Source organism: Panthera leo, chromosome C1 (assembly GCF_018350215.1).
Source record: "Panthera leo isolate Ple1 chromosome C1, P.leo_Ple1_pat1.1, whole genome shotgun sequence".
Classification (NCBI taxonomy): domain Eukaryota; kingdom Metazoa; phylum Chordata; class Mammalia; order Carnivora; family Felidae; genus Panthera; species Panthera leo.
In genome coordinates this window covers 184,246,025-184,265,073 of record NC_056686.1, presented here as the reverse complement: position 1 = coordinate 184,265,073, position 19,049 = coordinate 184,246,025, and the positions used below count along the sequence as shown (strand labels likewise).

The 19,049-nt window shown below is 37.8% G+C and overlaps 1 protein-coding gene across 3 annotated transcripts in view; it reads left to right on the top strand.

Moving 5' to 3' along the window:
* Window positions 1–19,049, top strand: part of SATB2 (SATB homeobox 2) — a 218,708-nt gene that overhangs the window by 164,443 nt on the left and 35,216 nt on the right. The gene's annotated exons all lie outside the window — the stretch shown is intronic.

The window sequence follows — 19,049 nt, the reverse complement described above, 5'->3', positions numbered from 1 at the left end:
TTTTTAAAATATTATCATTAATAATAGGCTTGTTCTGTGGTCAGCCTCTGAATAGAAGACACCGAGGAAAACCCCTTCTTCCCTGTTGCCCCAAGTCAAACATTCGATACCTTTTCCTTTGTAGAAGTTTGTGCTCTTCATGTTTTTCATTAAGAAAGTTATGGCAGCCAAATTTTCATGGAGATTTTTAGGAGCTTTGGTCATTTTTCAGCTTATTGCTATGTGTAAAAGAATGAATTATGTTTAGTGGCAAATCACTGAAAAGAAAAAAAATTAGAAAAAGTCATAGAAGAAATACTGTCATCGATTTCTTTCCCACTACTGTGCAGTGGAGTGAATTCTGACTGGATAAACCTAGAAAAGGTCATCCCCATTAACCACTCAGCTGTATCAGAAGTCCAGGGCACAGAGAACATTGGGGGACAATATTCTCCTTTCTTAACCCTTTCGGATCAAATGTGGTATTTCATTTTGAAAATGAAATCCATTCCCCCGAGGCCTTCAAAACTTTAATAATACACAATAAATAAAATCATATCTAATAACTCAGTGGTTTCATCTGGCACCACCATCATCTTCTAGATGTACAGCAACTGCAGAAACATAAATACTTGCAGGCCTCGAGCGCCCAGTTTCTATTTGCTAAATAAACTTGGCTTGCTTTAAATTCCTCTGTGTGCAGTCATTAATACAATCCACTCTGACAGCATTTAATTAAAGTGCTTTTCTCTATTAAATTCATTAAAAGTCACCCTCCCCGCCCCCCCCCCCCCCCCCCCAGCCCCCAAGTATAACTGCTTTCCAGATGCTGAGTGGCAGGAACCTATGAGCCTCACTTTAAATAACTTCTCATTCCTCTTTGTAAAGTGTTTATTACATTCAATTTAGAAACTGTTAAATATGGCTTAGAAAGAAAGTCAGATTCCAGGACATGTTCACCATCCCTTTAGCAATTTTTTGAAAAACAAATGTTAGTTTAACTCCTCTGAATAAGCATCTATTATCTGGATTTTTTTTTTTTTTTTTTTTTTTTTTTTTTTTTTTTTTTAACACTCTGTCAACACTTGTAGGCATTTAAGCTGGGAGGTAATAAAGATATGATTTTCCTCTCAGGGTTGGGGAATTTGCATCAGTTCTAAGCAGGTACTTGGCTGGAGTATCTTAGCCTGCAGATTCAGGGAGAGTGAGCGTAACCATCCAGTATTAATAGATTATTGACAGTTTAATGTCTTGGCACCTACTTAGCCCATGAAGTATAATAGCCAGGAAGCTGTCTGATATGAAAGCAGTCAATAGCATTTTCAATCAAAACCTTTCAGTTAATTGCCGGTTGACCTTAGAGATTTCCTTTAGGTAATGCCGTCTTTAGTTTAGACCAAAAGGCCCATATTGATTTGTAGAGTTTATTCAGAGATGATTATTTAATACCCAGTATTAATTCCTCCAGTATCTGTGGTAAATTTTGCCTTTTCTGTGTCTACCAAATGAATTGTCTTTTGGCAGTGCTTTTCACAAATATTCCCTTTACCAGCTCTACTTTGAAAATATCTCATTAAATCTGTTCTCTTCTCAGAAATAGAAAGTTGAGAATCTTGAGGGAACACATGATCAAGTATTTTAATATGATAAGAGAATTTTGATACAATTTTTTGTTCAGTCTGGAATTATAATTCCAACAGAGACCCTGACAAAGCTAAAAACTATACTTTTAGTAAGGGTGATTATGTAATACCTTAAACACTACCCCTTAAAACAAAAAACATTCTTTAGAGCCGAATGCTTTTTGGTCTCCATAAGTATCAGTGTGATATCAGCCTTATATTTAGCTTCTAGATTTTCTATACTTCCCTGATTTAATTTTAGTTCAATATTTTTATTTATTATTTATTTATTTATTTATTTATTTTTATTTATTTATTTTAATTTTTTTTTTTTTTCAACGTTTTTTATTTATTTTTGGGACAGAGAGAGACAGAGCATGAACGGGGGAGGGGCAGAGAGAGAGGGAGACACAGAATCGGAAACAGGCTCCAGGCTCCGAGCCATCAGCCCAGAGCCTGACGCGGGGCTCGAACTCACGGACCGCGAGATCGTGACCTGGCTGAAGTCGGACGCTTAACCGACTGCGCCATCCAGGCGCCCCCTATGTTTATTTATTTTTGAGAGAGAGAGAGAGAGTGAGAGCCATGGGGGTGCAGAGAGAGAGGGAGTCACAGAATCTGAAACACGCTCCAGGCTCTGAGCTGTCCACACAGAGCCCAATGTGGGGCTCAAACTAATGAACCATGGGATCATGACCTGAGCCAGTCAGATGCTTAACCAACTGAGCCACCCAGGTGCCCCAGTTTTAGTTGAATATTTTAAAAACAAATTTTAACAAAATCTAAAATAAGCCTACCAAAGCGGGTAGGAAACAGCAAAGGCAGTATCTGGCTTGAACTTTAAACCATTTGCCTTACTTTGGATTGTGTGGTGTTGGAGCTACAAAGATTGAATCAAAGTGGGGACAAAATTATAGACTTTGAATTGATTTTGTTACTTTTTTTGTTGGTTCTTCACACGTGGGTTAATGTCATTCATTATACTCCAAAGATCATCATTTTCGTATTTGATTTAAAAAAAAAAAAGACCTATAGTGCTTTCAGTAGTATTTTGTAGATAGGCAACATTCTTTCACATTTCACTCAGTTAATAGCCATTTTTGTCTCAGGCTTTTCTTGTGATACATATGATCCGTTTTAAAGCAAATATACCTAGTTTTTGTCTATTCTTTTTTTTAAAGGTTCCCCTTCTTTGACTTTTGTATGGATTCTCTCATTGCTATTTGCTGTTTTCCCCTCTAGCAACTTTTTTTTTTTTTTTGCCATAGAAACTGCTGTGGACCTTTTGAATTCTATTGATAGTAGAAATATTCTACAGATTGGGGAGGAGGAGAGTGAAGCAAACTGATGAATATATCAGTTTTGAGAATAGTAACCCACTAAAGGTATATCTCTGACTGTTAGTAATTTTCAGATGATTTGGGGGAAATTAAAGAACTAACATGAGCCACTTTATGCTATTGTTAGCCATATAAAGTGTATTGTGAATTTAATGCGTTACTACAAACTATTGGAATTCAACTCTTGTCAGTAATAACCATTTTTTAATGAGTGCCTGTGTGAACTTGCCCCTTTTTTTCCAAACCCTTAGAGCTATTAGATGTGTTCCAAATTTTAAGAAGACTTTTGGTTTGTATAACCAAATTGGCTATTACCAATACAGACAAATTCTGGACATTTTAGGATAAAGTTTAGGTTTCAACTACTCACTCAAAACACAGTGCCTGACCCTGTGCTGAGTGTGTGCAGATGAACGTAACACAGACTCTACCCCTAAGGAACACGTAGCTTCATGGAGAGACAGGTACAAGGACAGATGACTGTAATACAGTGTGTGAATACAGAGAAAAAAAGCACAGGGGGCCATGTTTGCCCTTAGTTGGAGAGCAGGAGGAGCCAGAAGGCTCCCGGGGAGTAGTGCTACTCAGGGTCCCTTAGAGAATTCCTCATGAGAGGAGCTTTCTGGATAAAGGGGACATGAGGAAGTGAGGGCACAGAGATCAGAGGGACCAGAGGGTGGGGCTCCAGCTTTAGAGCACTGCCCAAAAGGCGAGGGTTGAACAAGGACAGGAACAGGAACAAAAGCTAGTCAGGTCACAGAGCCCTCCTGGATGTGCAAGAGGCCTTGACCCATCTTACAGTCACTGAAGGCCTTTGGCAAGATGCTCTGTTAGCCATGGCAGGTGACCTACTGGGAGGAAGTCGTAGTAATTCAGATAAGAGAGATTATAAAGGACAGAATAACAGCAATGGGGTTCATAGAAGGAAAAAATAATCCAAGAACTGTTTAAAAGCAATAATCAACAGCACATGGGATTGACTAGATGTGGAATTTCAGATGAGGGGGAAGAGTCAGCAAGAACTCTCAGATCCTGGCTGAGGCAACTTGGGTTGAGGAGGTCTTAGGGCACCAGCTGAGAGCATTAATGATTAATTCCCTGTGAAAGTCATTTGTAAGTATGTTTGTTTTGTACTGAGTTTTCAGCTATTAAAGTAAGTCCTCCTCTAAGCAAATTCACATTTGAAAGTATAATGATTTGACAGTTCTCGTGTCTGAGGACGACCTACACCGAGGTAAGCAAGTATGTTTAGGAAAGCTAAGGCCATGTGACACAGAGACAAGACTGGAGTTGCTTTGTGAATCTGGGTAGATAAGGATGCTGCATGACTGGCTTCTGGAAATATAATGGTTCCTCCCCAGCTTGGAGACTGGAATTTTCTTGTGGGAAAAGGAATTGCCAATCTAGTTACTTCGCCCCAGGGAATTAGGAACTGTGATTTCTCTTCCCAGTGACCATCCTTGGTATTCTGGGAACAGATTTATTTTCTTGAGGAAACCACTGTCTAAATAAGAGTGCCTGGTCCTGTCTGTTTGCCACCTCTCACCCCATGTACTTACCACAAAGTTTAGAAGCAAAAGTTTCCCCATACCTGGTTTCAGTTAGTAAGATCATTAATGTGGAGGATGTAAACCCAGTGTCCTCGTAATGGATTATAAGTGGTTTAGAACTTAAAAGAATACTCTAGAATTGACCTTTGGGAAGTTTTACCTCACATCATTTAATTTTTCCATATTCTTTTTCTCTTGAAAGAAAATAACACCAAGGAAAGCCAATCTCCAATGAAATTAAATAAATGAAGTTGAAAACTTAAGGTGTCCGATAAGCTCTCATTTGACACCTTTTCATGGGTAAACCACAAGGCATTTTCCGTAGAGATCAATGGCCTCCACGTCACAGTCTGAGGAGAAAAAAATCCCTCTTTGATCATTTGACTTTGTTTACCCAGTTTGGACTTTAGGGTATAATAAACCATAACATGTCAGTGGTGTGGTAATGCTAGATATTTTGTCTTTTACCAGAATGGTTGATTATAATGCACTACTTAAGATTTGCTTTCTATAAAAGGAATATTTGTACTTTTATGTGTTTGATTCACACAGTACAGTTTTCTCAAGTCCTGTTATTAAGTGGTTACATTCAGAAAGCAAAAAATATGCTGAGGTAGTATTTTATTGGCGAACATCTAATATTTTCACTAACCATAACTGTCAGATTGTTCTGACTTCTGAGTGCCCCAACTGTAAAAATTACACACAAAATGTGGCCTATCATAGGATTCTAAATAGCCCATGTGAGGCCTCAAGCACATGGATTACCTTCTCTCTTCTTCCCCCCTTCCCCCTACTTGTTAAGAATCTAATCCATACACCCTCTCTCCATAAGTAATTTAAACCCTCTTCTTTCAGAAACTGGAGAACAACATAACTGCAGTGTCACGAGTTGTGTTAACACATAAATGCCATCACAATTAAGGAGATTTTTTTTTTTTTTAATTTTAAACCAAGTCCTGGCTGAACTTTGTCAGAAAGAGTATCTCTTTTTTATACCAGCAAATTTTGACAAAATTGGGTATGTGCTTTTTCAAAATGGTACACACAAAAAAGGTAACAATCCCTTTATAACCCATGCAAAATTAACATTTAGGAGAGGAACTTCTCCATAATGTATTCTAATTTTTCCCAGCTTCTTTGTCTTTACTTTTAACTCTACACTTGAAAACTTCAGTAGTATCTTCCGCCATTTTTAGTGTCATTTTTATACTTCAATTAGACATTTATTCACATTAACACGAATTTGTGTTAAAACTTTCATTTAAACAGAACATAGTTTTGCATGTTTCTCCATTTACCAGCTAAATAGCAGGAAGCATGTTTGTTACATGTTAGTCTCAGGGGTTGTGATTTGGGGGTCAGATCTCAATTTCATATATTCATTTCCTCCTCTGAAAAATAATTGCAATGGTAGCCATCGACATTGTGAGATTAATTTGTTGTTTTTAACAAATAAGAAGTCCAAAAGATAGTAAGCACTTTGATAATATCAAAATTACAGGATTTAAAGAATTATAGAAATTTGACATATGACTACCAAGCTGCATTATGTAATCTGTATGTAAGTCAAGGAAGAGTGAGGCTTTATTTCAGTTTGTTGGAAGTGGCTTGAATTTACTCTAGTGCTTTACCTTAGGAATCATTCTATAAGTCTTCATTGACACAGTCCTTGGCTGGCTACATGGTGTCTGTTCTTGCAAAGTACGTCTATTCTCTACCTTCATTTAACTTAACCTGTTTTCACTTAAAAGGAATCAGAACTCTGCTCTGGTTAAACTTATTGATATTTATTTATCTGAAAGAGTCTGTAACCTTTTCTTTTAAGCTTGCCTTGAATTTCTTTTAAAAAATCAAATTTCAGATCTCCCTGGGTCATGTATTACTGGCATCTGATGAAGTTGTTTTCATTTGGGCTGCATTTTACTTTACCTGAGACTTAGTTTAAGAATTTTAATGGATTGTTTTTATTTTGGACCCTTTGCACATCTTTTTCTCTTGGTCTTTTGCCATTGATGAGGTATTATGAATTTCCAGGTTGGTTCTTTTAATATCATTATGAATTCTTGGTACTCAGGTCATCCTAACTTTTACCCATTTCAATTAGTTACCCTCGTGTCTTTAACCTGACTTAAACTCCTCTTTCATTTGTGCTGGTGCAAAAGCCACTCTCTCGATTATACCAATGAGACAAATCATGCATTCATTTAAAAATCAGAACTCCAGAGGTAACTGCCAGCTCTGGTCACATCCAGTAATGCTACTCTTATCTCATTGTAACTCAAATATAAGGTCTCTAAAGATACTTTAGTACCTGTACCTTGAATCTGGTCTGGAAGAGATAGACCATCTCTGTGAATTCTTAAGCTAAGTTTTGTGTTTCGAGAATACATTGTGAAAAGTAGTGGAGGTGTATGGGAACAGAGAGGAAATGAATGCTCATGAGTGTCAAATGAGATTGGGGTGGATGGGCTGGGAGCTGGTTTCTCCCTGCCAGAAGGACACATAGTTGTGGACTGGACCATCCTAAAGAGTTCGTTCTTCCTGGAACCTCTCATGGATTATATCTGTCACGTTTCCAGAATGCTTTGGGTCACGTTCGGCCCTAAATGAGCAAATAAACTTATTCAACAGGTAATAATGATGAAGAGAAAGGTATCATTACCATTAGGTTCAATATATGGCCACATCTTACCTTTGTTGGATTCTGACAGGAGAGATGATTGTTTTATATTGGTGTGGTGTCTGTTTGAATGAGAGAGTCATCTGGAGCCTGCTTCCTTTACTCTCTGTCAGCTCATCTCCTTATATTGAAGAAGCAGCTCACCCAGCCACCTCTTCGGTGTTTGCAGATTCTGGCCACTCCCAATAGTCATATTTAATGATTGCAACACTCTTCCCCACCACTCCCCGCAAACCATACCAGAGTTGTTGGTATAGTTGTTCTCAATTTGTTACCAAAGAGGAAATGATATAAGCCAAAGGCTGTTTTAAGAACTATGCTTCCTCCATCCCCTAAGTTTATTTTAACAGATTATTGTGTCACAGCGTTTTTATGCTTTTATCTTTGACCAAAGTGTTTATTTTGAGAAACAATTATTAAACTGCATTAAAAACATACACGATGTTCCAATACCATCTTGGTTACAATATTAAAGGAAACGCAGACTAAGGCTGGATGAAATTGAACACATATTTCCATGTCAAACTTCTTACCATTTTGCTTGTTTGTATTGATTTCTCTTGACGTGGTCTTCTTTTATTGAGCACCACTCTTTTTTTTTTTTTTAATTTTTTTCTTATTCTCTCTCTTTTTTTCTTTTAAATCCCTTTCCTATAGCTGTATGTGCTAAGAGCAATTGTAAAAGGAAACCAGCTTATATTAAACCTGCCTGGAGTCAAAATGTAATCTAACACCTGTAGTCTGCAATTTGTCATCACTTCATGGATACTTTTTTTTTTTTTTTTTTTTAATAACAGATTTCCTGAGTTTTGACCTTAGGATACTGTATAATCCAAAAAAAGCAACAAAACTAAACCATGGTTTTTAATAAGTCTTATAATAGTGTTAGGATGTGAAATTACAACCGTAAGAGTCAACTCAAGTCACATCATTTGAAGTTAGAAATAGTGCTGAGTTGTGTATCTAAAAGAATGTTTTGCCTGTGAAAATGTCTTTGATAAAATCAAGAGACAAATCATAATGCACATGTAATTTCTCTTACACTCATTCTCTAAGACCTTCCTTGGTGTCTTGGCTCAAATAAGGATGTTTTTTAACTGTAGGGTACATTTTGCATTTTATATTAAACACTTTCTTTTCATTAGGAAAAAGACAGGGCTATACTGAGTGTGATTCATATAGTTCAGAGTTTTTAAACTTTTTTGGTCTCAATATCCCCTCTCACTGTCACTATTGAGGACTCCAGTAGTAATATATATCTATCAATATTTGCCACGTTAGAAATTAATTCTGAGAAAGTCTAAAATGTTAATTTAAACATGATTGTAAATATATGTACATATGTGTAAACAAGACATTTTAATGAAAAATAACTGTGTATGCAAAACAAAAAATGAGAAGAGTACCATTGTTTATATATATTTTTTGCAAATATTTTAAATGTTTGGCTTAATGGAAAACAACTGGATTCTCATAATTGCTTCTGCATTTAACCTGATGCAATATGTGGCTTTGGTTGGAGTAAAAGAAAGTCAAGCCTCACACAGACAAGTGATTAGAAAAGGGAGGAATATTTTAATTTTTTTTTTTAATGTTTATTTATTTTTGAGACAGCATGAACAGGGGAGGGGCAGAGAGAGAGGGAGACACAGAATCCGAAACGGGCTCCAGGCTCTGAGCTGTCAGCACAGAGCCCGACGTGGGCTCGAACTCACAGACCGTGAGATCATGACCTGAGCCAAAGTCGGACGCTTCACCGACTGAGCCACCCAGGCGCCCCAAGGGAGGAATATTTTAATAGCCTCTCTAGGTAAATGTGATATTTTTCTTTGGTACTACAGGAAAACTTTGCCAGTGGTAGTTTCTTAAAAGTTTTTAAAAATCAGGGGTGCCTGGGTGGCTCAATCACTTAAGCGTTGAACTCTTGATTGCAGCTCAGGTCATGATTTCACAGTTTGTGAGATCAAGTCTCGCATCGAGGCTCAGAGTCAGCACTGTCAGCACAGAGCCTGCTTGGGATTCCCTCTCTCCCACTCTCTCCGCCCCTCTCCTGCTCTCGCATGCGAGTGTGCTCTCTCTCTCCTCAAAATAAATAGACGTTAAAAAAAGTTAGTTGCAAAGTGGAATGTAAATTCATATTGATAAACTTTCAGACTTTATAATTCATTGGTCTGCCTTGCACTTTGAATGGATCTTTTACCTATTCGTGATTTTGTAATGTCATGCATTGGTCATTTGGAAGATAATGATCTGCCAGATGATGCAGACCTTCCAAATGCTGACACATTAGTATGACATATTTTAAAAATTTTGTTAAATTGCCACCAATATCATCAGGAGCGTCTTTAGTGTTGGGAGCTGTTAAGCTTATAGTAGCAGCTACATGTTTTCCAAAATTCTAATTTTCACTTGAAAGGTCAAATATTATCATTGGCAAAAGTGCTACCAGGTTATTTTCTTTGAAGTGGCAGGATCACTTCATTTTTAAGAAAACGTGTGCCAGATACTCGAGTCTGAATAACCATAGTTTGTCTGTTGTTCTTTCAAGTAAAAATGATATTCCGTGACAAAGGTGTCTTGATTAGCTCGCGTATCACATACTCACACAAGCACTCTTTCTCGCGACAGCCATCTCACTGCAGTTGTCTATAGTTCTCTATGTGTACTTCCCCTTTTCCTCACACAAACTCTTAAAAAGGGGTATACTTGGGTTGAGATTTAATATAATCAATAATATATTACTGCATCATCAAGGACATTCTTAAACGAAAGTGGCATTTTTACTGTGTGCATATGGCAGTGAAGACCTACAACCACCAGCACAGTTTGGTGTCATTGACTTCATTTATTTCAACAGGCCAGCGGTTTTCCCACCCTTGCTTTTGTACCATGAGTACAAATTTCAGCATGACCAAAACAAGCAAATACGGTCTTCTTTTTGATGTCCTAGACCTCTTGGTGGGGAATCAGGATTTCCCCAGCGGTCCGTGGATCACATTTTGAGAGCCACTGTTAAAGCATGTCTTCCTAAAAGGATCCTAGGCTGTGCATATAGAAGGTGTCACCTTGAACGGATCTATGACTATGAGAGATAATTCCACGTGACAGATGCTTAAAAGGCAACTTCCGTGTGTTAGGTGTCATGTTAAAGAATGAAGAGGTATGTAGGATATAAGTGAAAGAAGTAAGAAAACTTACCGGTAGACATGCCCATTTGTAACTCTCAATCTTTGGAGTGAAAAGTACAGACAGATCTCTGAATTTGTTGCTAATTTTTATAATAAACATAACTGATAGAAAAATACACAAGGCATTATACTACTGATTCTTACATCCCCCTCTCATTGTTTAAGGGTAGTTATTATTTACAGGAATCCTGCTTATGACAAGCACTCTGCTAAGTACTTAGCATGCATCATCTCACTGAATCCTCATGACACTAGAAGGAAGATTTTACAGATTGGGAGGCTCAGAGAAAGTAACTTGCTCAGAATTGTAAGGCTAGTAAGCAGATGTGCTTTTCAGGGTAAGAACTGGATTCACAACCAAAACTTTGTGACCGCCCCCCCCCACCCCACCCCCCAAGCTCCTGCTCACAATTTACATATCATGCCATCATTTGGGTTATACGGTGCTTAAATTTTTTTTTTTTTTTTTAATGAAGGAATGGTAAAAAAAATATACATATTTTCTCTCAGATACCCACTAGATATGTGTCTATAATGAATAACAGTTTATTTACTTTTTAACGTAGTTTTGCTAAAATGGAACAATAACAAGAAAAATAATAACAAGTTATGCAAAATAAGAATAATAACTGGTCTGAAAATAAGAAAGAATATGGAGTTAATCCAGAAGAGCAGAACAAAGACATACTGACCACTTACTGTCTGCCAGACGTATGGTGTGCTGATATGTAGCTCACAACTTAGTAAGTGAGATAGATGTATAATGGTTACATTAATATTTATATTAGTTAGCAGTCATTAATGCTAAGTTCTTCCCACTGAATTTTTGAGAAAATTAATTGTCTTAAATGCTGATTTGGGGGAAAAGGGAATATTAGGGGGTAGAGCTAGGTTGTTGAAACTTGAGACAAATATCCCCATTACATGATACTTTATATATAATCTATTCTTTAAATAGCACCACTCATTCATTTATTTACTTAACAAATTCTAATTGAGTTAGGCACAGGGACTTTTCAGTTGTTCCAACCAATTGTTCTCGTTGCCTGTGAAATATATTTTCTCAGGACTTTTAGTGGAAGCGTGTTTTCCTTTTTTGGATCAAATATTTTATATTCTGTTGTCATAGATGAGGCAAATTAGACAAGTAAAAATAATTCTGATATTAACTCAAAATAAATGGAGACAAAAGTCATCTTGTTCGTGTTCTCATCTCCTGTTGTTGAGCATCACCACTTAGGACCTGAAGTTCTGGGTAAGGCTCAGTCCTCTGGGTAAGTCTTGTCATAGAGAGGTGGATGTGTGCATCTGAGAAGCTTCTGTTTTAACCTGTTACCACCCTGGATCAGCCACCCTCTACAGTCACCTTCCTAATAATTTCTCATTTTCTCTATATAAAAAAGACCACAAAGTCTTGGCTTATTATAAGTAATCCAGTTCACCCCATAATGATACAGTGAATTATATACTTTCCTGAACTTAATCATTCAAGATCTCACTTCCTTCCCTGCAGGCAAAAACCATTATATTTTACACATGGCTCCCAGCTGGTTTTCATTGAGGCCTTCAAAACCTATTTGAACACTGAGAGGTTTAAGAAGAGCTGCTTTATCTTTTCTTGGTAGACTTTTGTCATGGTACCATTTTGTCCTTGTGTTTTCAAACTTTTCAGTTATGAAGGCAGAGAAAAGACATGTGCCCATATTATGGTTGTGCTTTGTCACGGGGCTAGGAAAGTTGGGGTTTTATTTTGAAATTGATGTCTCCTTTGAATATATTTACAACTTTTATTTCTTCATCACTATCTTTATGTCCATTTATGTACATGTATGTCATATTTCAGCCTAAAGAGATTTCAGCAAATAAATAAAGAGTTTATTAGACTTTTAACTTTCTGTTTGTTCATATCCTATCCACAACATACTCATCAACACATAATTGTTGGAGATAGGAGTATGTATTTAGAAAGCTTTGTAAATTAATACATGCAAACATGATAATATGATAGACATTCCATAAATACTTGATAAATCAACTTTTTTTTTTTTTTTTTTTTACTCTTTTAACCCAGGGTGGATTGTCTTCAACATAATTCCTTTTAGACATGATAAGCACCTCTGAAGAAGGTGCCTGAGGAAGGCAGCCATCAGGCAAATGTCAATTAACTATTCTCTTGAAGACAGAAGTACCAATGCATCCTTCTAGTTGTTTTATGATAGTGTTGCTATTTGTGATAGTCTGTTGAAAGTCCAGAAATATATTACAAGCTGAGGTTTTCTTACTTAGTATGTGACTATATGAACATTTCTCTTTTCTCTAGTAATAGTGGCAGTTTCAAGCTCTACTATATTTCTGGCTAAATCAGATTATGATTGCATTTCATTGTGAGGGCATCCCGTCATCTTGAGGGTAGAATGCAGAGCCTTACGTGCTTTGGCCCTGGCCACCTGACAGTTGTCATTTCTCTCTAGCATAGGGCTTTTCAATACTACTTTCTGTGATGATGGAAATGTCCAATATGGTATTACACAATGCGGTAATCAAGCACGTGAAATGTGGCTAATGTGACTGAGGAACTGAATCTTATTTTGTTCTGGTTTTAGTTTTAATTAATTAATGAAATGTAAATAGGCACATGTGGCTACTGGCTGCTGTACGAGGTGGTATAGCTCTAACATGCTGCCTTCCTTGACATTCTTCAGACACACCGAGTGTATTCCTCCCTACTGGCCTTTTGCTTGCCGTTGCCTTTGCCTGGAACGTTCTTCTGCATGGCTTGTTCCTCACTTCCTTCAGACCTCTGCTCACATGCTGCGTCTTTAAGGAGGCTTCCTTGAGTCACCATATCAAAAATGACTTTTCCTCTCCCCAGTTCTCCTCTTTATGCATTACTTAATTTTTTGCCCATAGAATTTATTACTTCCTGATATTTTACTTCTGTCGTCTCAAAGTCTAGAGACTTTGTTCAGTAGAAGGCAGGAGAGCACAATGTTTAAGGGCATGGGATTTAAAATCAGATGGATCTGTTTTAGAATATCAGTTCTGCCACTCACAAGCTATGTGGCCTCACGCAAATTAGCTATACTTGCTGAACTCCAGTTTTCTTATAAAATGGGGTGAAATACCTACCTGCAGGATTATTGTAAAATAAATAAACTTAACATTGATAGCATTTAGGCCAGTGTTTGGTTCGTGCACTTTATATGAGTTCTACTACTGCTACTCCTGCTACTACCACCACCATTATTATTGGAACCACTTAGACACTTCAGTGCTATGAACACTAATTGTCATATTGAAAAATCCACAAGAGAAACTGTGAACTAAAACCCTTTGGAGAAATTATCAGAAATGAATTCTTGACTAGACTGATTTCAGTTCAGTTGTGACGGAGAAAAATCTAAACCGAAATAGAGCTAGAATGAATGGTAAGGCTTCAGTTTGCAAAGGTCAAGAGTAAAGGGGTGGACGGCTGTCTCTACAGAAGGATGTATTCTGTTATTTAGGAAGATCACATGAAGAGAGATGGTGGATGTTACAAATAGAAACAATCAACTACTGGACCCATTTTGTAAAAGAGGAAAAAGGATAAGACTGGAAAGTTTGTGGACTTGGGCAGTTTTTTGTTTTTTGTTTTTTGTTTTTTTTTTAATATATATATAAATACTGGGAAGATACTCCATTAACCTTAACTTAAAGAAAAATCCCAGGAAACAATAATGTGGTTGTGTGAAGAACTCGTTAGAAAAGAACATAGATCTGGGGCACCTGGGTGGCTCAGTCGGTTAAGTGTCCGACTTCAGCTCAGGTCACGATCTCGCGGTCCGTGAGTTCGAGCCCCGCGTCGGGCTCTGGGCTGATGGCTCAGAGCCTGGAGCCTGCTTCCAGTTCTGTGTCTCCCTCTTTCTCTGCCCCTCCCCCGTTCATGCTCTGTCTCTCTCTGTCCCAAAAATAAATAAACGTTAAAAATAAATAAAAAGAAAAGAACATAGATCTCTATTCAATTGGCAGGGCATTCTCCATCTTGGTTAAAGTAATTATAAATTTTGTGGTTTAAAAAAAAAAAAATCATCAGCCAGAAATAGATGCCTGAATTGTCAAATGAGCTGAGGATCAGGACAACTTCTATGTCCATCAAGCAGGAATCAGTGGCCTGGCCTCACACTCAAGTTACTAAGGGTACTTGGTTGAAACAGGAACCAGAGTTGATTCATCTAGTTAACCAACAAGGAATTTTGAGCATCGCTGAGAACTTCAAACAGAAAAACTAAAATTCAGTTAAGCGGAAATTCAGAAACCTATCCTACGAAAAAGAAGCTAGAAGTGTTGACATTACTTACTTGAGATGTAAGAAAATGAATGGGATGCCTGGGTAGCTCAGTCGGTTGAGCAGCTGACTCTTGATTTCAGCTCAGGTCATAATCTCAGGGTTGTGGGATCAAGCCCCATGCCAGGCTCTGCCCTGGGCATGGAGTCTGCTTAAAATTCTCACTCTCTGCCCCTCACCCCCGCTCATGCTCTCTCTCTCTAAAATAAATAAAATGGTGAAAAAATATAAGAAAATGAAGAAAAGTTCCTACCCCTGCTGTTTAGATGGGAGGTTTTTAAGAGAGGATTGTATTGATCTCCTTGTCTCAGAAAGACTGTCTTATAAGCATTAGGCTCTACTCTATTTTTGTCTAGAGTACTTAACACCACTGGAAGGAAGCACTGCATGACATTAATTCCTTGATTGTTGGGGCACATGGGTGGCTCAGTGGGTTGATCGTCCAACTTTGGCTCAGGTCATGATCTCGCAGTCTGTGAGTTCAAGCCCTGCGTTGGGCTCTGTGCTGACAGCTCAGAGCCTGGACCCCGCTTCAGATTCTGTCTCCCTCTCTCTGCCCTTCCCCCATTCATGCTCTCTCTTTCTGTCTCTCTCAAAAATGAATGAGTGTCAAAAAAAATTCCTTAATTGTCATAATAATAAGCCCTTCAATTGGTTAGTGCAGAAATCTATGCAGGTTTTTTTTTTTTTCTGTTTTTTTTTTTTTTTTTTTTTTCTTTCTAAAAATTGTCTAGAGACAAACAACTTTCTGCTTGGAGTAATTAGAACATTTGGGGGAAATGAAGATAGTTAGGACACAACCTGGAGTATCTTTGTCTCAGGTCTTACACATACTGTGGTTGACAGAGAATTACAGCCAAAGAAAAGGGGCAGTGTGACTGAAAAACTTCACTCAGGCCCTTTTGGTAACTTGTGAGACAGTTTCACTTGAAAGCTTCTCACTTTGTCATTCTCTATTTTGACTGCTCTCTCCTTTTGTGCTTCAAGATGCTAGAAATGTCACTTAATCTTCATGTAAATATTGTCATGCCACCCAATTCATTATAGAATATTGTCTGACCTGAAATAAAACATTTCTCTTTATATATCATTTCTTTTTAAAAAAAGAATTTAATTTTGTATTTTTATTTTATTTTTGAGAGAGAGAGAGTGAGCAGTGGAGGGGTAGAGAGAAAGAGAGACAGGATCCAAAGTGGCATTGCCACTGTCCCTTGGACACGTGCTTTCTCACGCTGACAGCTCCCTATGTGTATAATTTCCAATGTAAAGGGTTTTCCTGAGATGCTGCATGTTTCCAGGTTATTCTTGATCCAAATAGCACCCTCATGAGGAACTGTGCGCATTGAATAAACTGATCTGTGTAAAGTTCTTAGAACCGCCTGGCACAGAGTAACATTCAGTAAGCGGTAGCTATTCTTGTTCCACTATTTCATGTGTGGCTTCCCTACATGTGTGCGTTAGGACTGCTAGAGTCCGGGAAAGGGGAGGTGAAGCAGGCCTGTGGGTTGGACCCAGGAGAAGAACAAACCCTATCATGCAGAAAGATCATAGTAACTTCAAAGTATAGTTTTGGAAAATCTCTTTAAATCTAACCAGTGCAAAATGGAAAACCCCTAAAGAACCAATCTAATTATTTAACTAAATGGAACCATTATGCTGACTTTTACTACAGAAGGCAAGCATAATTTAGAAAATGGGGCATTTTAATTCTCTTTTGTTTTCCAATTAACACAATTGCTCTAATAGGGGGTACTCGTGCTTGAGTATATGTATGTTCTTTGAGTACATATTTCATATATAATTTCAGTGTCTATCTTTCTTTTTCTCACCAAAACCCCCAAAATCCTCACCTGTTGACATAGTGGTTCATTTACGACAATGGCCGGGCGGCCCAGATTATGACCTCAGAGCGAATATCTTCTGCCATCAAAGTGCCATGAACAGGCCCACAGCACGGCTCTACGTTCCCTTCCGGCTATAATTAGGATGTTGAAGTAACAGAGCTCTCATGTTTTTGCTGATGCCAGCTTACCACAGCAGACCACATGAGTTTACTCTTAGTTGAAAGTAGTAAAGAAAATGCCAAGAACATTCATTTTAATTGGCCAACATTATATGGACCTTTAGTGCCACTGTTTTATGGTCCTGTATTTTAGATTTCTTTCTGCCACCAGCCGTCAGCTTATTATGATGGATATTCTTATTTCCTTTTGATTATCCTTTTGATTATTATCTTGATTGTTACGTGATTACTAATTATTATTTGAAAAGTTTCATCCTCTTCTGCTTGTTGTTACCTTACTTAGGTAACAATTTCATGGGTCCTGATATTTATTAAATTCCATATAAAAGGCTGACATTGTCACATTGGTAAGAAGTTATTTTTTTCATCAGGTGGTCTCTGAGACTGAAATAGATGGCAGACATTTTTTCCCTTAAACTCTTGCTTTGCTATTGATATTTCTTAGCCTAGAAGAAGAGAATGGGTCATATGAGGAGTGTGTGGTGGTCGTAGGAGGGGTGCTGGGGATGGTGGTACCACTGATTCTTTAATGTCACCAGACATGTGTCCTTGTGTGCTGATTGGATTGATTTCCCCCTGAATTCTGGAAAATGTTTAATTTGTTGCTTTAACATGAAAGGGACTGCATAAAATATGAGAGAATAGTAAAAGAGAAATGTGTGTGTTTTAAAATGGGAACTCACTCTCCGTAAAGGCTTTGGGAGGACCCAGAAAGTTAGGCACTGATCCGAGTATAGGAAATGTGGTCTTTGTCTTTGGAGTTGACATAATGCTTTTTAGTGGGGACTATCACAGTAGCCTTTTAATTCTATAATATTGTTGCTGATGTTATAATGTCCGAGCAGTGGCTAGGCTCCTGTCCAGGATCCAGTGATCCTCTCCCCTGTCCAAGGAGCCCATCTCACATGGGCCTATGATGGCAGCAGGAGCAAGTCGTTGGGACAGTCTCCTCTGCATAGCTTTCTTTCTTCGGTCAGATTGAAGTTCATTAAGTTAATATTAAAATGGGAAATTATGTCATGCAGAAAGATGATGTTGAAGATCAAGAATAAGCTTGCCTAACTAGTGTCAAATGGCAAAACTAAAATGATTTAATAACGAGTTTGGTGTCCTTTATGCAAGGAAAACAATCCACGGGTTGGGGGAGTACGGTGCCTCACAAACAGCGGAACACTCTTCCTGAGGCATTCGGGCAAGATCAGCTTATACAGATCATTAGAAGTGGCAATACAAACAGAGCGTGATTGTCTGGGGTTGCATATCTGACTTTATTTAGAAAGGTCAAGGAACAAGAAAATAAATATAGAGTATTGGGTTTGGGGATTGGCCCACTGTACCGTGTACTGTGCTTCTGGTCAAGTGGAGCATTTACGGGAACTGGGAAGTTCAGTCGGCTGATATGGCATCACAGGCAAGAGCATCTCTATCTGGGGGCTAGAAATTTATTTAAACATTAGAGTTTTTTGTTTTTATTTTATTTGTGTGTGTGTGTGTGTGTATGTGTGTGTTTATTCTTGAGAAAGAGACAGAGTGTGATTGGGGGGAGGGGCAAAGAGAGAGGGAGACACAGAATCCAAAGCAGGCTCCTGGCTGCAGGCTGTCAGCACAGAGCCTGACGGGAGCCTTTAACTCAAGAGCCCTGAGATCCTGACCTGAGCCTAAGTCAGAGGCTAACCTGACTGAGCCACCCAGCCATCCCTTTGTTTTTTGTTTTTAAATGAGTGGGAGATATGTAGATATAAAGGAGAAATTTAAATTAATTACAACAACTAGAAAACCTTAACGTTAAGAATTAAAAAAACAAAATAGGGAGTGTGTGCAAACAGAATTTTAATAGTTTATAAAGTGATATTAAGAAGGCCCATCTATGAGAGTATAAAAGTCACTTAAAATTCTTAATTTAAGAAAAATGTTGTATCTTTAAATTAATTTGGACATTTTTATATTTTAAAAAAAATGTTTTTAAAAAAATTAATGTTTAAGGGTCAATATCAGGGCTAAAAGAAAATAAACACAAGTTCTTTCTAATTTTACGAAATATTGATTTTTCTGGCCAAAATGTCAACTATTTCTCTGTTATACTCTTGAGTAATCATGAGGCTGATGGTAATAATTGCTATCATTTATTGAATGTTTGCCCTGAGCTTGATGTGGACAGACTGTAGCCCATGGCCAAATCTGATCTGCCACCTGTTTTTGTAAATAAAGTTTTATTGGAACACAGCCATGCTAATTTGCTTGTATATTACTTATGGCTGCTTTCACACTACAAAGATAGAGTTGAGTCATTGCAACAGAGACTGTAAGGCCCTATAAAGTCTACAGTATTTACTATCT